General features: G+C 31.3%; 1 long non-coding RNA gene across 1 annotated transcript in view; it reads right to left on the reverse strand.

Annotated features, from left to right (window-relative positions):
* LOC143197662 (uncharacterized) overlaps nucleotides 1-24,609 on the reverse strand; it is a 157,975-nt gene that overhangs the window by 122,343 nt on the left and 11,023 nt on the right. The window lies entirely within an intron of this gene.

A 24,609-nucleotide genomic window follows, 5' to 3' on the forward strand; every position in this document is an offset into this window, starting at 1 on the left:
TGCATCAATCAACTTAATTTGACCTTTGGCGATGAAGCTCGATCAAAAACCACCGTGTATCGCTGGTTTAGTGAATTCAATCAAACGGTCATAGTTCACTGTCCGACGAGTTTCGTAACGGTCGTCCAAAATTGGCTGTTGTGCCAGAAAACATCGATGCTGTGTGCGAAATGATTAAGCAAGATTATCATATCACCTATTGTGAGATTGAGGCATCCCTAAGCATTGGTTCTACCAGCATATATGCCATTTTACATGAACACTTAGCTGTGCGAAAGTTCTGTTCGTGTTGAATCCCACACAATTTAACAAATCGCTCAAAAGAAGAACATTTTCAATATTGGTGCAAAGAAATGCTTAAGAAATGCAATCGCGGTTGTTCAAAAGACGTTTATAAAATCGTGACAGGTGACGAATCATAGATATATTTTGGTATAAGCCCAAAAGTAAGCAGCAGTCGACTCTATGGGTGTTCCAAGATGAACCAAATCCAACAAAAGTTTTTCACGCACGAAGCACTTCAAAGAAAATTATGTCCTGTTTCTTCGGGAAAACTGGTCATATTGCAACAGTGCCTCTAGAGTATCATTGAATAGTAAATTCTGATTGGTACATAACCATTTTTTTGCCACAAGTCTTCGGTGAACTAAGGAAAACAAACAAGAGACGCCGGATTGTTCTTCATCATGACAATGTGAGCTCTCACACATCAGCTCAAACAAGAGACTATTTGAGCACTCAAAACATCGAATTGATGTTTCGTCCGCCGTACAGCCCTGATTTGGCACCCAATGACTTTTTTTGTTCCCATCCGTGAAGAATAAACTGCGTGGTCAACGATTTTCATCACCCGAAGAAGCTATTGAAGCGTTCAAAAATCATGTTTTGAAGATACCTCATTCGGAATGAAATAAGTGCTTTGAAAATTGGTTTAAGCATATGCAAAAGTGTATCGATCATCGTGGGCTAGTACTTTGAAAAATAATAAAAATATATTCACAGCTTAACTATTTGTTTTTTTTCCTATTTCCGAAATATAAATTGTAGAATTATTGGAATGATATAATTCCGTTTTTTGATTTACGTTTTATAGTATATCCAATAAAAGGGCCAATGCCCGTCATATATGACTTCAGTACGTCACATTGTTGCCGTATAAACTTTGACTTTTAGTTTTAAAGTCTTTAAAGAATTTTGTCGACATTTGACAACAGGGTCGACCAATACCAACACAAATCGAATTTTATAGAGTGGCTATAGTGATTTTAAATGTTCCGACACATGAGACTAGCTAAGAGAGTAAACAAGTAACAAGTAAAATGAGAAAGGAGAATCCGCCTCGAATTGAAAACGAATTTTTTATTTTTACAAACGGCATTTGGAAATATATTCAACGTCATCTTGCATCATGCATTGGTTATTTTATTGGAAGGACTATAACAACTTAGTTAACAGTCTAATAAAAATAACAATGTCAGAGCAAAAATAATTTGTATTTACTCTTTAAGAAGATCTATTCAGTGTTATACAAGTTTATATTAAATTATAAAAAGAACTACCACAACTGACGTATTCGATGGATATTTTTAAAAGAATGCTAAAGAATAATGAAAGAGCCACCGTATAAAATTATTAAATGTTCACACCTTTTCTTATTACACAAGGAACCATAAATAGTTAGGAATCATTAAAATAACATTAATTACTATCTAGAGTAGGAAAGCTAACTATTCCAACGGAATTATTTGGTTCGTTTGTTCTTCAACGGTCTGTTTTTGGTAGGACGCGGGCCATGAATGTGGGCTCCCAACGGTATAGCGGCATATGGCGTCTCCCAAACCCCCGTAAGTCCGCGCGCCTATATGGGATAACGAACACGAAACTATGAACGTACCCTACTGAATGTACCCTTATGCGAAATCCGCACATGTTAAATTAAATCGACGATCAATAAACGTACATAAATGGCGGCCGTGACTCACCACCGTCGGTCGTCTCGGTTACATTATCGAAATCACGGCTTTTACGAGCTCGAGCACGGCGACAGGTATTTAAACTGAAACCTGTAAAACCGTTCCTTGAAAATGAACTTTTAATCTGACAAATAAATTCTAAATTATAACCACACGAAACAATAAAAGAGCTATTTAATTAACTTAATCGATGATTGCCTCATTTCACGCTTATTACTGAATCGATTCAACAAATCTACTCAATATCGAACGCACCGATATTGAATTAATTCAGGATTAATTTAATAACCTTTGTAGTTTGTTTGTATCATGTGTTTATTTTTATTAACATTCCTACTTGAATTGTCCTTAAATAAATAAAAAATATACCACCCCACTAATATTTTAATAGAGAATACATTTAAATATTTTTTTTATTCTTTGTGATTCCACAATCGCATTGGCAATAAGTATTTATTATGTCTATATTATATATACATGGCATGCAGAAAATCACTTCATTAAGCAATCTTCTGTATAAAATATTATCTTAATTAATTAGTCTTATTCTAAAGTCTACATATGTCCAGTAATCAGATCAGGTGGTGTTAAATGTTTTAGTCTACGCACTTCACTATAATGTCACATATTTAGCTGATTAGCGAGTACATTGGAATGCAGTGACACTCTTTCGAAGTACTTCACACAAACACGTTGAATTACACTCGTTATAGGTTCTAGAGGAATATCGCGTTGTATCACTTTATTTGAAATATAGTACGGAGCATCAACAATGGCACGCAAGACTTTATTTTGGAACCGTTGAATGGTGGATATATTAAATTTGCTAGCGGTACACCATAGTTGGATTCCATATGACCAAATAGGCTTGAGTATAGACTCATACAGCAATAACTTGTTATCTAATGATAACTTGGATTTGCGCCCGATGAGCCAATACATTTGATATAATTTAAGTCAAAGTTGCTTCCGTTTAGAGAGTATGTGCTTCTTCCAAGTTAAGCGTCGATCTAAGTGCATACCAAGATATTTAGCAAGCTCTGCTTGGGGGAGTTGACGATGATTGATATTCACTGGTGGACATGTTCTTCTAGGCAGGGTAAACGTTATATGCGTGGATATTATTTCATTGGCTTTAATGCGCCATGTCTTCAACCATAATTATATTTGCTCCAGGTGGGTTTGTAGGATTATTGATGCTGTAACTAGATCTTCATGGGATGCTAAGACTGCTGTGTCGTCTGCGTATGTTGCCACAGTAGATACAATACTAGACCCAGTACACTACCTTGCGGAACTCCTAAATATATGGAATTTAATTCGGTATGTTCATCGCCTTGATTTACAATAAAATATCTATCAGTGAGATACGATTTTAGTAACTGATAGTCCGAATGAGGGAGAAGTTTCTTCAGTTTAACTTGCAATCACGTATGTCATACTTTGTCAAAAGCCTGAGATATATCTAGAAAAGCAGCCGAAGAATGTATTTTGGCATTTAGGTCAGTGTTTGTTTTGTTCACAAGTCTATGCACTTGTTCTATAGTCCCATGCTTATTGCGAAAGTCAAACTGATGTTCTGGAATAATTTTTCTCTTTTTTTATTATATAGGTTAGCTTCTTTATGTATAATTTCTCGAGAACTTTCCAGATTATCGGTAATAAACTTGTAGGTCGGGAGGAGGTCACATCTTCTGGTAATTTTCCTGGTTTAAGAATTACCACATACAAAGAGATATATACAACAATGCACAAGGTGTCAAGCGTACGGACATACAAAAACTTACTGTCGCAAATCATTTAGATGCGTAAAATGTGCAGGAGGATACAAAACAGGAGATTATAGTTGTAAAGTTCGCGATGATAAAGTGAAATGTGCTAACTGTAACGGAAATGATTCAGTGAACTACAAGGGTTGCGCAGTTCACAAACAACTACAGCAGAAGCTCTATCTTGTCTTAAGAGAAAAAAGGCTTCAACAGCAACAAAAACAATCCACACCTACCAGTCTACCCACCAGACCAAGTCAACCAGACATAACTTATGCCCAAACGGTTGAAAATGGTTCAGCGCAAAATCTAGAAACCACATCATAACCTACTGAAACTAGCAGCAACATCTCTAAATTAGAAAACATGATGGCCAAACTAATGGATCAAATGAGTACGAGGCTTGGTCTACTCACAACCGTCGTCAGCAAACTTGCCTAATGCCTGAAACCATTAGCTACAAAATCGCTGTCTGGAATGCCAATGAGTTCCAACAACACGCCAGGGAACTAAAAATGTTCGTAACTGAACAAAATATTGACGTTATAATGGTTTCCGAAACACATTCTACGGACAAACATTATTTAAATATAAATACTGTTCTTTCTTCATCAGTAGTAGCTACTTTTTATTATCTTCCAAAGGTCAGCCAACTGAGAATTTTTGAACAATTTAATAAAAATAAAATACTTCTAATGTAGGCCATATGGCATGACTTGAACAAATGAACATCACACGAGCAATATTTGGTGAATAGAGCTTTCTAGGCAAATAGAAACAACTCGTTTTAAAATTTAAATGTTTTTAAAATTTAGTTATTACATTGTTACTAGTTGTTGCCGACTAACCCCTAATTTGTCTTAGTGTCTTCAACTTAAAACTAGATATATATTTAGGAGGACCCATCGTCCCTATCTTAGTCTATAATGTTTAGGTTTAATAATATTTATGAATTAACATTGATGTTTTTCGATTAAATGCACCTCACTACACTACACAATATCAAATGGTTTGATTTTTCGAGCCTGTGTCTCGTTCTGTTGTTATCCAAGAGTTGTAATATTTCGATATTGACATAAGAATAGAGTCTCTCCTTATATATCCTTGCAATTCTCTTAATTTCTAGAGTGACAGTCGGTATCTGAAAGTTTCGCTGTAAGTAAAAAGTCCTGTAATATCTGGGTGCACCTGCAATACTTCTCAGGACTTCTGGGAGTTCAGGAAAACTTGTATTGTGTTTATATTACTTTTCACGGAACATACCCATAATTTAATTTCGTAGATCCATATAGGTTTCGTTAATTGCTTGTATAACAGCAATTTATTATGTACTGATAATTGTAATTTTCTTCCAATTAACCAATACATTTTTTTTATATTTTAACTCCATTTCTTTTCTTTTGTTGTAAAAAACAGTTCCTTCTTCAAGATACTTCTATGAAACACTTAGCGTTATTGTTATGTAGAATGATTATTTATAGTTATTGGTGCTTGTGCGATCTGATTATATGTAAACTGCACATGTACTGATTTACTTTCCTTAATTTTTATTTGCAGGTTTGGATACTATTATTTATATTGTCACTTGCCTATTATTTTCATGTGACTTCTTCTCAATTGTATCCGACAGCAAGAATGACAATGGTCATCAGCAAATGTAGCCATCGTGATATTTTCCATTTGTGGTATATCACATGTGTAATGTAGGTAAAGAATTGACCTCAATAAACTTCCTTGTGGTACACCTGCTTCAGCTTTTTTAGTTTAAAGTAAGCTTTTGTTCTGGCCTAAAACCCAAAAACCTAAAAAACCTAAAACCTAAAAGGTAAGCTTCGTCTTGTTTGACGCTAAACATTTCTCAACATCAATTTAACAATTCTAACATTTGACTCTGACTGTAATGTAAGATTTTAATAGTTCAATAAGTTCAATTAATAGTTGATGAACATACCTTTTTATCTTCATAAGAAAATTTAGATAAATAGTATATTCTATATGAAATCTTTAAAAGATTAAGTACAATGAATAGACTGTAGCAAACTACACAAATATGTTCTATCCAAAAAAATTACAGGTGACAGCTGCATACAGTAAGTTGCTATTTACCATGCGTTGAGTCTAAGATACCAAACACGATACAATTGACAAAAACTTATTGATCAACAAACATCATTAACAGATAATCATGTTTTTGCTTTTAGAGCTGCATTTTAGATACTCATTAAATAATTAAAAATGCTAAATAAATAAATATACTTACAATTGTTATATAAAGACTGTGATTTAATTTCGATGTATTATTATACTTTTTCTCAACTTTCTGGTAGGATTTTAAATCCACGTCTGAAATAAAACCGTTTCCGAGGCTATCCAAAATTTACTAATTTGTAACTAGCTTAAGAACTGCTAATTTAATTACTTAGCATTGATCGCACCAAGTGATAACCTATAGAAGCCTTTTTCAAATTTAAAGCAAACATTTTTACTTTGGTTGTAAAAGTTTTTAAAATACATTTTTTTTATATTTTAACTCCATTTCTTTTCTTTTGTCGTAAAATACAAACAGTTCCTTCTTCAAGATACTTCTATGAAACACTTAGCGTTATTGTTATGTAGAATGATTATTTATAGTTATTGGTGCTTGTGCGATCTGATTATATGTAAACTGCACATGTACTGATTTACTTTCCTTAATTTTTATTTGCAGGTTTGGATACTATTATTTATATTGTCACTTGCCTATTATTTTCATGTGACTTCTTCTCAATTGTATCCGACAGCAAGAATGACAATGGTCATCAGCAAATGTAGCCATCGTGATATTTTCCATTTGTGGTATATCACATGTGTAATGTAGGTAAAGAATTGACCTCAATAAACTTCCTTGTGGTACACCTGCTTCAGCTTTTTTAGTTTAAAGTAAGCTTTTGTTCTGGCCTAAAACCCAAAAACCTAAAAAACCTAAAACCTAAAAGGTAAGCTTCGTCTTGTTTGACGCTAAACATTTCTCAACATCAATTTAACAATTCTAACATTTGACTCTGACTGTAATGTAAGATTTTAATAGTTCAATAAGTTCAATTAATAGTTGATGAACATACCTTTTTATCTTCATAAGAAAATTTAGATAAATAGTATATTCTATATGAAATCTTTAAAAGATTAAGTACAATGAATAGACTGTAGCAAACTACACAAATATGTTCTATCCAAAAAAATTACAGGTGACAGCTGCATACAGTAAGTTGCTATTTACCATGCGTTGAGTCTAAGATACCAAACACGATACAATTTACAAAAACTTATTGATCAACAAACATCATTAACAGATAATCATGTTTTTGCTTTTAAAGCTGCTTTTTAGATACTCATTAAATAATTAAAAATGCTAAATAAATAAATATACTTACAATTGTTATATAAAGACTATGATTTAATTTCGATGTATTATTCTACTTTTTCTCAACTTTCTGGTAGGATTTTAAATCCACGTCTGAAATAAAACCGTTTCCGAGGCTATCCAAAATTTACTAATTTGTGACTAGCTTAAGAACTGCTAATTTAATTACTTAGCATTGATCGCACCAAGTGATAACCTATAGAAGCCTTTTTCAAATTTAAAGCAAACATTTTTACTTTGGTTTTTAAAAGTTGTCCGATATGTGACCGAGTTTTGTTATATTACAAAATTCGGTCATATGATCATTTTTTCTCCAATAGCTCAAACGTAATTGCTGTCCATAGCAATTTACCTTGATGGTTTAGTTTGGTTTGAGAGTTGATGGGATCACAATTCATCATAGAGATCATCAATGAAAAACCATCTTGGTCCGTTGAATATATTCCCCCCAAGCCTTCGACAACGTTCAATAATTCTATAGTATTTTCTTTTAAATTGAGAAAAAAATTAATTTTTTAAATAATAAAAAATATATCAAGTAAAATAATTAGAATCATGAGGCAAAGACTTGCTATATGTAAGTAAGGAAAACGATTCCAGTCACGCCAGTAACCAGACTGGGTAAGACCGGATGTTTTGTGGGGTGATATCTAAGTGGGTCACTCACAAGTCGGTAGGCGAGGTCGAGGATGTCGAGGATCTTGGTTCGGAACCCATTTTAAACAGTAGGTCCAATCAAGATAAACCCTAATTGGCAAAAAGGAGACTATGAAATATAACAAAAAAAGATGTTTTAATATTATGTCAATATTTAAATATAAGTATGCAATTATATTGATTTAATTATAAAATTTGATTTAATGATTTATAATGTAACATTTAATACTCTACTGAATGAATTCCCAATATAAACGTTCCGTTGTTTTTTACGAAAAAAAAACTTATTGCAATCAAGAATTGTTGTTAAGAATGTTGTTTTTTATACAACGTGCGTGATTATGAATGATTTTTCTGACTCAATTAGTGGACATAAAAACAAACTTAGTACCTATTACGATATCACTCAGATAAAAATAGGTAATTATTAAGCAGAAAATAGTAACAAGGTAATTATAGGGTAGTAATTATATGTAGATTATATGTAATTATTATGAAATGATATGTGGAATACCGAGTAATGACACAAAGAGAAACATTTTTAGATCTATGGAGTTATACGGATAAAATTTAAAAAAGAACCTAGATTACGCGTCTTTTCATATACCTATTACACAATTATCAGTTTCAGTTCATTGCATTGGACATAAAAATATATTAAATATATGAACTATTAATTAACCTTATAATTAATTAAATAATAAATAATTGAATAATATAATCTAAATATACAAGTATAAAAAATATAGATGATATCATTGGTGACAATTAAATATGATATCTGGATAGTACCGATCTTTGAACTATGCATCCTTTAACTAATAATAACATGCGATGGTATCAGTGGTATCCATTTCCGGCATAAACAGGGCACAAAAATTTTGTATATTGATCAAATATTGTTTTTTAATAGCGAAAAACTCTATTGAAGCCAGACTGTAGATTTATAAGTATATGTAAGCTCGCAAAATAGTTCTGGAAAAGCATAAACAAAAAAAATAACAAATACAAAAAAAATATTTTTCGAGAAGCTAAAACTAAATTAAAAGAATTTTGTGTCCAGATATATCGTGTGTGTGAAACACGGAGATCCTACTAAATACTAAAAAGATAGAAGCGCGTTGAAATGTATCTATTACTTTTGAAGTCAAATTTCTATTAAAAAATCCTAGTTAAACCAAAGACTTCAGTAATATGTTAAAGAAACTAATTTATTTCGGATAGTAGTGTCAAGCTGGATGATGAAAACTATATTAATATCATTGTATTTTGTGCAATACTTGAAATAACATTATTTAAATGCATATTCTTTCAAGCTGACACAAAATAAACAATACGTATGTGGTACTTAATCATAAAGAAATTCTAATGAAGTTACTAACGAAATCGACAACTTCCATCCATTTCTACACGCAAAAATTGATTTCGGAGATTTAGAAATACTGATTTCAATGTGGAAGCTTAGGAACAATTTAATTAATGGATAATGACTCAAGGCAAACAAAAACAGATAGCATATAAGTTGCAACAAATATTAAATTAACGTCAACAAATTCATAATTTTTGTATATGTAAATATCATTATTAACTATATATTTCATTTTCTAACATGACTTATTGCAAATATATTACAGAGTTCTATATATTATCTTCCAGCCAGTTATCTTTAAACAGCTGTGAAATATGATATATTTATAGTCACTATTAAATTAATAATACTGCATACGACTTGTTATATTAAGCTGAATAAACATATAATATAAACAATATAATGTTCTAAGTACCTAAATAACAGCAATTAATTCAAATAAATGTATGTAAGAAATGAGGAGTAATAACATTCTTAACATAACAATAATACTAGTATTATGTAACTTGGATGTAAATAATATGTATGTGGTAGTTAATCACAAAGAAATTCTGATGAAGTTAGTAATGAAATCGACAAATTGCAGTGATGTCTACACGCAAAAACTGAAGTACCGATTTCAGTGTGGAAAATTAGGAATAATTTTAAGTTAATTAATGGGTAATGACTCAAGGCAAACAAAAAAATATAGCATATAAGTTGCAACAAATATTAAATTAACGTCAATAAATTGATAATTTTTGTACATGTAAATATAAATATTAACTATATTTTTCATATTCTAACATGACTTATTGCAAATATATTACAGAGTTCTATATATTATTACAGCCAGTTGTCTTTAAACAGCTGTGTAATATGATATATTTATAATCAGTATTAAATTAATAATACCGCATATGACTTTTTATATTAAGCTGAATAAACATATAATATAAACAATATAATGTTCTAAGTACCTAAATAATAGCAATTAATTCAAATAAATGTATGTAAGAAATGAGGAATAATAACATTCTTAACATAACAATAATACTGGTATTATGTAACTTGGGTGGCAGTTGAAATTATGCAGGTTTTTATTGTAATCATTGCATCAATATTCATCATATTCAAACATCGTTAAAAATACTTAAGATATAACCATTCTAGCAGCACAGGTAAACACTGCTCAGCCCAGCTAAAAGAAATACCTGTTTTAAGAAGTTAATATTCGAACACATTTTATCTAGCGGTCATCAACAAATAGAATACCAGGAATGATACAAAAGAAACAGGTATATATAGAAATTGATCATTGTAATATGGACTGGATCACTGACGATGTATAATCATAACCTAAATTTAACGGAATAGTTTTATATACTAATTGGATTACATTCAAACATGATTTAAACTTTAGAAAGTATTAAATTAGACATTTAACAGTTATGGTTATAGTTAACCTATAACTCAATGAAAAAAGTATACAAAAAATAAAAAATGGACTGTTAAATACATATAAGAGAAACAATATCACGTTAGACAAAAAGCAAAACACATTAGAACCAAAATAAAACAATGATAAGGGTTAGTCGGAAGATACTCTCAACTTGATCTAAAATCAAAGAGGTTGATCTATAAGACAACTATAAAGCCAGTTTGGACCCAGTATGGGGTGCAAATATGGAGTTGCACTAAAAATTCAAATCAACTAGTTATACAACGCTATCAAAACAAGGTTCTTCGATTGATTACCAATGGCTATCGCTACGTAACCAACAAAGAACTGCACGATGACCTGGAAATCAAATGGATTTGAGAAATTATCCAAGATTTTGCTTTGAAACATCAAAGAAGATTACTAAATCATACTAACGTGGAAGCAATACAACTGCTAGAAAGCGGGCAGGATGTCAGGAGATTGAAGCGAACCAAACCATACGAACTTATATAAAGTGTATACCTTTAGTGTAAACTATAGCTTATATAAGTTATTATAATTTTATAATTGAGGAATACATATTGATGTATTTTCTCGCACTCGTCCTGCTTGCGAATCAATCCAAGTACAAATGAAAAGTAGTAATAAACTAAATTTTAATTAAGTTAAAATTAAGATGTTATAAAAATATTAGAGAAACTTTTAATCTAGTGATATGATAACTGCATAACGAAGCAGCTAACAACTATTTGAAATACATAAAGAGCTAAGATAATGGATGAAAATGTTTTAGAAACTAACAAAGCTTTCAAGATTTTCAAATACATCGTAACTTATGGTTGATTTTGGGGTCCTATTTTAAAATCTCCAGTCTATATTATTAGAATATTTTCTGAGGCTTAACATGATATATAAATATTATATATGATATATAAACTTCAATATATTTTCAACGAAAATCTTTAGATTTCTTCTACATCACAAAACTAATTGGGAGAACATAGATGTAACAAATGTGAATGAATAAGAATTTTGAAAAATAAGCTGCCTCTAAAATTCATGTTGATAATTTAAGCTCTTAAATTTGCACACAACAGTATTCATGCAATTTACACGTAAATGAGATATTACTCAATACTGAGACATTTCCATGTTATTAAATGTTGCCAATGTTATGTTGAAGAAATAACTTTTATAAAAAGCAATATTTTTATCCGGCAGTGAAGATCTTGTGGAAAACTTGTAAAAATTAAATAAATAATTAAATTAAAAAATTAAGCAACTAATAATAAAAAAATTAAAACAATTATTTTAAATATATGTTAAAAAACTAAAAACTAAAAATAAATAACAAAGTGTACATTTCATTTCTAGAAGAGTTAGAAAATAGTATTCCTGAAAATCTCCAGAAAATCAAACAAGGGTGATCTTTATGTTCATTTCAAGGTTCCTATACAGATTTCAGTTCATTCATAGATTCTTATCTCCTATCCGCATGTATTTTTACTACGTTTATTATTTAAACTGTGGCGTTTATATAGACAGGACCGTTATTATTTTATCAGGAAAAACCAACAAAACCAAGTAAGTTGTAGCGCCTTCATAAGAAATGAAAAATGAGAACAGTATCACTATTGTCGCCCATAATATTTTGATTATAACAAGCAAACTTAAGCCTGAAAAAATTATGTTTTACGCAAATAAGGTAAATCACTATGCATATACTTATTATGGGTAATAAACGCATTCAATTTTGATGCAGATTTGATACTTGGTAACTGAATATTTAATATAAAATATACTGAAACTGACGGAGTAAGAAAAGAAACACAATGGGTTTTTTTAGAACAAAGATGTATAAATAATAAAATTATAAGAATAATTCAAGTAATATAAGTTTAAGCCCAATTCTGCTTATAATATTAATGAATGCTATTATTAATGGATTAATGAATGTCAAATAGATAAAACAGGTCAATAGGATATTTTTTAGCTGGTGAGAACTAAAAAAATGAGGAAAAACCTTTATATTGAATTAACGGAAGAGTACATATAAATGAGATAATTCATTTGATAAGGACACTCGTACATTTTTTAAGTGTAGTAATATTAATTATCATTTAACTTAACTTTATTATTTAATATTAACTGTATATTTTTGAATATCATCTAAGAAGACAGGTTTAAATTTCCGTAATTATCATCATCAATCCATAACCGACTCTCCGGGAGAGTATCTTCTCAACCAGAAGCGAATGATGAGTACTTGGCAAACATGTCCTAAGTATCAAAACGTTCTTCCTCGACTGAGCATTGTTTGAATAGCATTGTGTAACTCTTTTTTAATATAATGTTGGAGAAAAAACGCAAAATTTAAAAATTGTTTTTACTAAAAATTGCAAACTGTAATTAATAAGTAAAACCAATTGAAAACTGTAATTACTAAGTTAAACAAATAGCAATATGTAATTGCAAAAATATGTATTGCGATTGGAATATTTCGGAATCATACAGAGGAATTAACAAAACAAACACAAGAAGCAATTTTTAGTCTACTTTGTGATATTTTGTAATCTTTCCCATGCAGCACATTAGAGAAACGAAAATTCCTGCAGCTTGGCCAACTCGACTTATTAATGCAGGTGTGAATGCCACTAGAGCTGTATTTACTCTAACAGAATGCCACTGAGATTTACAATAACAGGTCGTCAGTTCTCAATATATACGCCGCATGACTTTAAAATGCGACTAAGTTTTCATAAACAAAAAGATTCTTTTATATGTATTAGTTTGAACGTTCTAGAAATGGTGACTATTTGGTTCCTCAAATCGATCGAAATTATCATGAGAAAATGCTAACTGTTGCAACTGATGCATTTGTGCAGAAGAAATAATTAACAATATCTATTAATAAGCAGGAAAACCACATGTTAATAATGTTAACAATCCCTGGTTGGCAGTATTAAAAGGCTTGGACGAAGTTTGTAGCTAACAATGAATGAAAATCAATTTGAATGAAATGAAAAAGTAATAAAAGCTATTAGAGACAATAATGTTATTAACAAAATCTACTACTTAAGATTAATTTTTAGTCTAATATAACCTATCTATAGCCTCTTGGGATATATAATATATATATATATATATATATATATATATATAAATATATAGAAATATATATATATATATATATATATATATATATATATATAAATATATAGAAATATATATATATATATATATATATATATATATATATATAAATATATAGAAATATATATATATATATATATATATATAAATATATAGAAATATATATATATATATATATATATATATATATATATATATATATAACAAATGAATCGCATTTGTTTTACGTATAACACAAGTCTTTTTAAAATATTTGATATGTCACAATATGCTTGCATAATTTGTGAACCAGGACTCATATAATACACCTGTCTATACAGTAACTATTTTTTAACATTATTACAGTAACTATTTTAACTTTCATTGGGCATTATAGTGATATCAAATATTCTTAAAATATACCTCCCGGTCATTAAAATTGAAAAGTTTGATAGTAACAAGTTTATTTGCATATAAAAAAAGTAAAGCCGTTAAAACAAGTATCAGTAGATCCCACTTGACATCAAAAACCCTTTCCTTCGTGCTGTAGAAGGAAAAAACTCACAAAACTTGCCAAGTCGTTCGATCAAATTTCTAATTGTGATAATAATTAGCGACCATTCAATCGCCCTGAATGTGACAATTTAAGGGCACGTGGTAGAATAGGGGGTGCAGCTATTAAATTCAGAGGGGTGTGTGCGTACGGTGTAAGCAATATCAGCCCTTGTTGACCGTTAGTCGGCTGGCTGGTGGCCAGGTGTTATTTTGCATCAAGACGTTGGCTCGTTCCTTCCTAACCCCCAAGGAGATGTTTGCTGTATGATTAACTTTCACTTTCATTTAATGATAACCAGATATGCTGTAGCAATGATATCGAGTTCGATTTAATAAGGTATTAAAAAACTGTAAAAATTTAAATATAACAGATTAGAGAGATTTATATAATAATATAATAAGTATACTACACTATACTATACACTAGATTCTTGCATGTATTTTGATCAGCGATATCTATTAGTAAAAATGCAAAGTATAAAAGGAAACAACTATTAAACAATTTAACTTTTAACCTAACAGTTAAATTCGATTATTTTGGTAATTCCCATATATAAAAATAATAATTTCCATCTAGTATTAGTAAGTTATTCAGTTCAAACAGACGCCAAACACGAAACGCCCAAAATTGTAATTTCGACACTCGATACTTTTGTTGTTTGATCTCTAGGAACGTCTTGCCGAACACTTTTAGAAACTTATAAAGATGCTGTGACGTTATATCCCAATTGTCAGTATTGATTTCAACGATTCAAAAGTGGTCGTCTTGACATCCATGACAAATAAGGGTTTGGAGAAAAACTAACTGAATAACCCCCCCCCACAAATTCTCAACGAACTTTCAAGCAGCTTAGCACTTGATGAATCAACTATTTATAGATAGGCTACCATACGAATAGAGTGAAAATGCCATTTCGAACCATTTCAACATATTAGCTTTATTGCTTGCCTACCAAAAAAAGAATAGTTTTCTGTAACGTACTATGATTAAGGATGAAAAATACCTCTATTATGACAATCCACAGCACAAAATGTCACTAACTGGTCCAGGAGAGCAGTCCACATGGGTATCGAAGCGTAACATCCACAGCCATAAAGTTTTGTTTTACATAAGGTGGGATAAGCAAGGTTTAATATATTACAGGCTGTTAAAATCGAACGATAACAATTAAACAAATTAAACAATGTACTGCTGCAAAATAAAACCAGCAAAACACATTTTTCCAGACGTTGCAAGAGTTGCCAAAGATATGCTGTTATATTATTATGAGATAAATACTCAAATTAATAGAATTATAAACATTACTAGTCAGTAGCAATAGTTAAAATTACTTTTGAATGTTTATTTTCTTATAAAAGATGAAATATTAAAACGGTATCAAATTTTCAGTTAATGTAAATTATCTGCATAAAAAACGAGTAGAAATTTGCTAATTAACGTTATTAAAAATATAAATTTTATCGTCATAAAACGGTTCAATGTCAGATAACTGAAGTGCTTTCTCGCGATCAATTTCTGACCTCTAAGTGTGTCCAATAAAACTTTTAATGTCGAAGAATTGTCAAGATCATAAACGTGAAATAAAAATAACTAATAAAATTTCATTTTATCTTGATTCAGTGATTCGCTCTGTATATAAAGTTACTAAAAAACAGCTGCTCTTCAAGAGTATGTGCTATATCAATTTAATTTAACTCTTTCTAAAAAAAACCGCTTATTTACATCTGCCGTAACTATAATCCAACATTAACTGCTAAAAATATTATAGTTGTATAATTATATTAGATTGGATGGCGAGACTGGAATTTTGTTTTTTTTATTAAAAGTTACCTTAAACCAACTGCTATACTATATCAGATCACCACTCAATACATCACAAAAGTCTTGATAACGAAGGTCAAGTACTTTCCCGGCTTTTTAACTCATAGACGAACAATGCTCAATATGTTTCTTGAACCACCATATGTTTTAACGACAAAACTTGATACAGTGGTCACGATAATAATCCATAGATAACATTTGAATTATTTCATTCAATTCAGAATTCAATTAAAATAAACTAATTTATATTTTATTAGTATTTAATAGTTATTTATTCAATCATGAATTAAATAACTTAATATAATTTATGTAAAAAGATTTAAATTATTGTAATAAGATATTGAATTACTTTGGCTTGCATGTACTTTTATTACTGGTGAAAATGCGCAGTATCAATATAAACAATCTAAACTAACTCTTAAATTCGATGGTTTATTTATTTATTTATTTAAACCCATCAGTCTCTTGGGCTATTTAGGGTGAATTACAATACATTATATGAAGATTAACAGCTTAAAATTCTACACAGTTGATTATAAGCAGTAGAATATATACAATAATTTTTTTTCAATTACACAATGATAAATGTATGTTATAAGTGTTGAAGTAGGTCTAGGGTCTTTAGATAGTCAATCAGCAGATTCAGTTGCTCAGGTTGGACCAATTGTTCCAATGTTGTCGGCATTTCAAGTTGTCTCCTCAAATCATCATATTTTTGGCAGTCCAGTAGGATGTGTCTAACGCTAAGTTGAATCTGGTACAAATCATATAAGGGCGGGCTGTGTCCCTTCAACAAATATTCATGTGTCAGTCTACAGTGCCCCATTCGCAGTCGTGCGAGGACGCTTGACTTGTGTCTACTGATGTTTTTATGGTCTATAGATTGATTAAAGATCCTCTTGACTTCCCATACTTTATTGTTTTTTATGAGAAGGTCCCATTATAATTGGGTCAATTGCCTATATAGACCCCTCATTTAGACTTTGGCATCTTTTTTGCTGAACAGTTCGTTTAACTTGATCGACTCCTCTTCCCTACTTGCCAGATGGTCCGCTCTTTCATTTCCAGATACTCCTTTATGGGAGGGGACCCACAGGTATGTCATTGTTGTACCACACACCCCTAAATTGTAACTTTGTCTGTATCTCTCTGATGTATGTGACCAGAGGGTGGACTGTCCTTGCCGATCTTAAACTCTCTAGGGAACTCATAGAATCCGATACTACTAGTATGGCTTCGCTAATCCGTGATTCTTCCAAGGCAGATAGGGCCATATATATAGCCAGCAGCTCCGCGGTGAAAATGCTAGTCAATGATGGAAACCAAAAATGTTTCTCGAGTAGACTAGACGTATAAGCAGCACCCACAAAATTCTCACGTTTTGAACCATCCGTGTAGATGATAAAATGATTTGAATAGTTCTCTTCGATTATCTGTCCAAAGAAGCTTTTCATTATAGAAGGACTATTTGTTTTCTTATTCAAAACCTTCATAGAGAGATCTATGTATATTCTTGACAACTGCCATGGTGGTATTTTAGTGATTCTAAATTTTGCATCTGGGATCACAATCATTAACCGTTTACATATCCTCTGGAAGATTAATGAGGAGGTTAAGTGCCTCTTCCTTATATTGATGCAGTTTGTCTTAGGTAGGAAAAAGGTATTGAACAGGTCCATCTCTGGACGGAATTTGAGGAAGCTTGCATAGTTTAGTAGTAGGAGCTCTCGCCATGACTTGAGTGATGAAATATCTCCCTCGCGCTGCAAACTTTCAACCGGACTAGTGCTCAAAGTGGCGTTTTGTATGGGATCCAATTTCTTCACGTATGAAGATGGCGCGGTAATATAACACTGGCTTCCATAATCCAATTTGCTTCTTATCAGCGCTTGATATATATGGCTCAACGATGTTATGTGTGCTCCCCAATTGATGTTGGAAAGGATCTTCAGTAGACCTGTGTCTGCCAAACATTTATTCTTGAGATAAGTTATGTGTAGGAGCTAGTTGAGCTTGTGATCGAACAGCAAGCCAAGGAATTTGTGTTCTGGTTTGTTTATCAGGTTCTTACCCTCCATCACTAATGTTGCTATTCGCGAACAGTTCCTCCATCTGCAAAAGTGAACACTCACGGTCTTCTCTGCTGAGAACTTCAACCGATTCCGCCCGACCCACGCAGACAGTTCATCGAGGCAATTCTGTAATAGAGATTGGCTGTACTTATGGTTAGTATGTTTGTGGTAGATAACCACATCAAAATTCCATGGTTTAATCAAGAAATAACAATTCTTCATTTAGTATTATTGAGTCATTCAATGTATACACACGTTAATTATGGAAGCATTTTCATTTAAATTTTCGACATTGATTACTTTTGTTGTTTGATATGAGGAAATCTGATGCGGAAGACCAAACACCTTTAAAACTTAAGGTGATGCTGCTCCGTCAAATCTCAATTGTCCTTTTGTATTTCAACAATTTAAAGTGATTTTGATGTCAATAGAACGCTGTGAAGAAGCAAAAAGTTAGAACACAATGAATTGCAAGTTTTTCAAATAGATGCTTAGCAGTTGATGAATCAACTGGTTCCAGACGCCAGTCGGTAGGCTTAATGTCGAAGATTGAGGTTCGGAGTCCACGTTAAACTGTAGGTCCAATACAGATAAACCCTCGTTAGTGAAAAGCAGATTTTAAAATATAAAAAAAATAATTAGTCGTCCCAGTGGTATGATGTCTAAATAAGATAGAACTAAACTAATAATAAATGTTAATATATACGTGTAGTTACTATCGTTAATGTCTGTATACTATGCTATTAAATGAACAGAAAATTATTTAATATTTTACACGCATTTGCTTGTTTAGATTGCCTATTTAATAAGACACAAGTGTAATCTCGGAAATTCTATGATTGGTTTTGTAGCAACAAAATTATTTCCTTGTTTCTGTTTACTTTCTTAAAGTAAAAGTGTCATTTATTTTACAAATTATTTAAAAATATTATTATTTATTACTAACTTTAAATAATACTTTATATATATTACCTTTCAAATAATATTTAAATAACTTAGTCAACGGATTAGATAGATCTAAGTATCATTTAATGACATTTTTAATGCCCAAAAGAAATATGCTTTTGAAATAAAGATTTGATAATAAACCTTAAAAAAAACTCTTAACAGGTTTTGAAAAATACAAAATATGTTATTTATAAGTATAACTATAATTTGTCAAAACTATATTTTCTCTAATTTCCTAATACCTAATAAAATACGAAAAGAAAATAATAAATAAGACTTCAAAATCACCTAACCAATAAGGTGTATATTGATATATATATGGTATATATATATATATATATATATATATATATATATATATATATAAGGAGACTTTAAAATATAAAAAAAATGTTTATTCTCAGTGGTTTGATGTCTAAATAAGATATAACTAAACTAATAATAAATATTAATATATACGTGTAGTTACTATCGTTAATGTCTGTTATACTGTGCTATTAAATGAACAGCAAATTATTCAATATTTTACAAGCATTTGCTTGTTTAGATTGCCTATTTAATAAGACACAAGTGTAATCTCGGAAATTGTATGTTTGGTTTTGTAGCAACAAAATTATTTCCTTGTTTCTATTTACATTGTTAAAGTAAAAGTGTCATTTGTTTTACAAATTATTTAAAAATATTATTAACGTTAAAACAATACTTTATATATATTATCTTTCAAATAATATTTAAATGACTTAGACAACGGATTGGATAGATTTAAGTATCATTTAATAACATTTTTAATGTCCTAAGAAAACATGCTTTTGAAATAAAGATTTTGATTTTTTAAGATTTGATATACGAACAGAAGCCAATAAGTGGGAATCTCTAAAATTACGATATGTTATATAATACCGGAACAAGAGGAAACCAGATCAAAACCATCCCCTTTCATCTCGAAAAGTGAAAGGTGCATGAAATAGTTTAATCGAAATAAGGAGAATGATGTTACTCTGACAAGATCCGTTAGAAACCAGCGTAAGGTTCCCACAGTGGAAGTCAGGAAGGGAAATGATTTAATCCGGGGGAAGTTTCTATACTACGTATTTCAAAATAAAAAAAAGACAAATGAGAACGAACCTTTGCAAAAATATATCATGTATCTCTATAAAGCATGTATTTTAACCGATTTTTAGTTTACTTTTCGTTATTATATAAGTTTGAAAGTATTTATTGATATGGGCTTAATTAGAAAGAAAACATTATTGAGAATAATTCTTTAGTTTGTTTTATAACCGACATAATTGACCTGTAGTATTGATGGCGAGACTTTACGTTCTCTATGTTCACTATGTTCACCTTACTGATGTAATGAATGGAAATGTGAGTATGAATGGTGAATGTAATTGTTTATAAACAGGAATATGAAATAATAAGTTCAATTGCATCAGTGTGCTGATATGCAAGGGTTATTGTAAACTGTTGAGTGGATTTTCGATATTCATTACTATTGTTTTGTTAGAGGAAATCTGCTGCGGAAACCCACGAAAGACTTCTAAAAACTTATGGAGATGTTGATGTCTGTCAAATCCCAATTATCGGTCTTGGTTTCAACGATTTAATGGCGATTTTAATGGCAATGACTAAGAAGGTTTATAGGATCAAAAATATTCGAAGACAATGAATTCTAAGACTTGTTGGATGAAAATCGACTTCAAACTATCAGACAACTTAGATGATAGATGCTTACAAATGTCTGAAAATGTCATGAAAGGTCGTAAAAAAAGAAAATGGCTAACACGAATGCTGAAAATGCCATTTCAAAACATTTCAACTTCGCGGTTTCTTTGCTTAAAAGATAAAAAGGAGTTTGCTGTGACGTATCGTAACTGGCAATGAAAAATGGCTCTACTAGAACAGTGTTAAACGCAAGTCTTATACACACCAAAGTTCAACATCCATAGTCATAAAGTCGTGCTGTGCATATGGTGGGATCTACAATGTATAGTGTATTATGAGACGATAAATCTGAATAACACCGTTACTGCAGATGTCTGCAGCAACAGCGAATAGTTCACGCAAAATGAATCTCTTGCATATCTTGTTGTTGTAACTGTAATGGGAAGTTCCACCGCACCCGGCGTACACTGATATATGGCGTCTTCTGATCAACACTGGCCCATATCGATGCAACATGGCTTAGCTGGCATAAAGTTTCAAAATATTGAAGAAGTGCAAAAATGGAACAAAAATTAGATCACTACCAACTCAACATCGCTTTCTTAACACGATATCACCATTTTCCGAAGACAGGAAAGGAAAGAAATATAGGAAAAAGTTGTATAAAATGAAAGAAAATATATTGATTAAAAAATGTTTCTGAGTACACACAAACGTTACAGGGTAGTTAGAGGTAATAAATAAATCATTTGAAGCTCACATTAAGACAGAAGCTCCGTCATCAAAATCATTTCAGCTGATGGAGATTGACATGACAACATCTTGTATGTTATAAAAAATATACACTTATAAGAACATATAATATCTACAAGAAATAAACATTAAAGGTTACTTGAACCTTTCTACAAATAAATATTATGATTAAAACAAAATTAATATGTCATAATAATCCGCAATATTTTAACAACATGAATATATATATTTGCTCATAAAATATGTATCTGCATTCTGTTTCGGATTATCAACAGAGATCGACAAATTTATTTTTGAACAAAGAGACAAAATTCCATGTCCAACTACTTATCATTTTTGTTGTCCGATTTTGCACTCTTTCCTTTCGGACTGTCACAAACATAAATTTACTACTATGCCCAAGCAGAATTCGAACCCGCGACTATAGCAACAGTAGACTCTAGGACTGTCCTGTCTGCAACAGTTAATTTGTTGAATTAATAAGAAAACAGACATACGTAAAAATTGTGATGTTCATTTCGCGGAGTCAAAACGTTAACAAGAAATATTATATTAGTGGCATTCCTTATTTGCGTAAAGAATTATAGGTCAATACTCAGTCAAAAACATATTACTTTTTCAACACAAAAGGGCACCTTCTGATGCTACATTTTTTAATAAATAGTGATTTCACAGCCGCCCAATTCTCCTGATTTAGCTCCCTCGGACTTTTATTCAAACTATTATTCAAACTCGGAAAACCGCATAGAAGACTTCGCTTTTAATCGATTAAGAAGATTAATCAAATAAGACCTTAAGGACTTTTCCAGAAATAACATTAGAAATTTTGAAAAAACATTGGCATAAATAAGAGGATATACAAGAAAGACTGAACATACTTTGGAAAAATACATAACGTAAAGTTATTCCAGTTATTTTTAACCGACTTCAAAAAAAGAGGAGGTTCTATGTTCGACTGTATATATATTTTTTAATGTATGTTCGCCGATTTCTCCACCAATTATGGACCGATTTTAAAAATTATTTTTTCTTAGAAAGATTGGGCTTCTGAGGTGGTCCTATTGGAACCAAATCAGGATCTGATAGCGGAATCCGGAGAAATCGAGGGAAAACGTCAAGTTTCGTAGAAGGCACGTAGAAAGTTTTCATATATTTTTTTATCTAAAATAATCAGATATTTGTGTATAATGTTTTTTTAATATTTTAAAATCTCCTTATTACCAACGAGGGTTTATATGGACTGAACCTACAGTTTAACGTGCGCTCCGAGCCACGGTCCTCGGCATTAAGCCTACCGACTGGCAAGTGACCAACTTAGAAATCATCCCAGAAGACATCCGTACTTACCCAACCTGGATACTGATAATTTTCCCTGTTAAATTTTATGCTCTTGCCTAGGACAAGCACAAATATTAAACATAAATAATCTTGATATTATGATGATATTAAAACACAAACATAAATTTATGACCATGCCCCAGGAGGATTCGAACTCGTGACTATCGCAACAGTAGGTGGACCGTCCTGTCGCCTTTACCACTGCTCCAACCAAGCCGGCCTATAATGTTATTGATAAACTAATGTGATAGAAAACTGGAAGTCGTTCAGTGCAAAAGCCGATCAGTTTGTTTTTCAAGCACTAACCATATCATATGAGAAGGCGTAGAAAATTGGCTGGCAAAATTATAATAGACTTTTGTGACATATAAATAGGTTTAGGTATGTATTAAGCTAAATTGTGTGTATATATTAGAATATAAAATAAGTGTAGTAGAGAGGTTAAATAAGGTTTTTGTTTATTTTTATATAGTTATTACTACGATTATTGTTACATATTTTGTTTTCAAAACAATTTTTTTTTGTGAAAATCTAAGTTCGATTATTTTATATTTTTTATTGAGTTCCTTATTTATTTTTTGAAGTAGGTTCAATTTTATTTTTAAAAATATTTTATAATTATAGTTAATTCAGCCTATTATCGATATCAATAGACTGTTGTAAAATTTCCGGAAGTAAAAATAAACATCTTAACTAGACTAAGGTGTTTTGGGGGATTGCGGTTTCCGAAAATACCGCCAAGGGTGCTCTACCTTACCGGTTAGATCCCCGCTATTTTAATAACGCTTATTAATGTAAGACATATCCGAGCGAAAAGCAGATGTGTGTCCCCGTGGCAGCTGTGATTTGGCTATTTGCCGTTTTCTTACCCACAGAGTACGCGCTGTGTTCAAGACAATCTCGTCGCAGCTTTCCCTTAAGAAATTAAGGGTGGCGTCTGGCATATGCCCGGGGTCTCTGACACTATCAACCCTTTTGTTACCTTTTTTTATATAAAATAATCAATATTGTTTTTTGTCATTATTTGATAGTTTGTTTAATATTCATGGTATTGAAGTCTTGCCCGAAGAAATATCACACGTAGCCTAGAACTGAAACAATCGAAGATAGTCAAAAAAGAAGTCAACTGAAAATGGCAATTACTATTTCAGTCAAATGCACATTTCGACTATTTTTCACAATTGTGTTAACAGACGGAAATGTACGAATTATTTCTTTGAGAGAGAAAAGATTGGATATAATTCCAGTCTTCGGTGCTCATGTCACCACGTCTAAACTTAGCATACCAATCCTTGATGGTTGATTTTCCTGGGGCAGTGTCTGGAAACTCGGCATCAAGCCAAGTTTTTGCTTCAACTGTATTTTTGCTCTTCAAAAAGCAATATTTTATCAACACGCGAAATTCCTTTTTATCCATTTTTTTCAGAATAACAAAAGTTGCTTCACTCAAAAAGCTATAATTCACAAACTAGTAATCCGACAGCTGACTGTACACTCAACTTTTAAGGGTTAGTGCTAACTAAAAAACATATGGATTTAATTCTAGTGGCCCCATCTATGTGTTAGGCCGCGGACTTTTTAATTGACCTGTTATTTCTAATATTTATATTTTAGAGACTCCTTTTTATCAACTAAGGTTTCTCTGGACTGAAACTACTGCTTAACTTGGACTCTGAACCATGGTACTCGGCATTAAGCCCACCGACTGGTGAGTGATCAACTTAGAAATCATC

Source organism: Rhynchophorus ferrugineus, unplaced genomic scaffold (assembly GCF_030347505.1).
Source record: "Rhynchophorus ferrugineus isolate W39M unplaced genomic scaffold, kcgeb_rfMv2 rfM5, whole genome shotgun sequence".
Taxonomy (NCBI): domain Eukaryota; kingdom Metazoa; phylum Arthropoda; class Insecta; order Coleoptera; family Curculionidae; genus Rhynchophorus; species Rhynchophorus ferrugineus.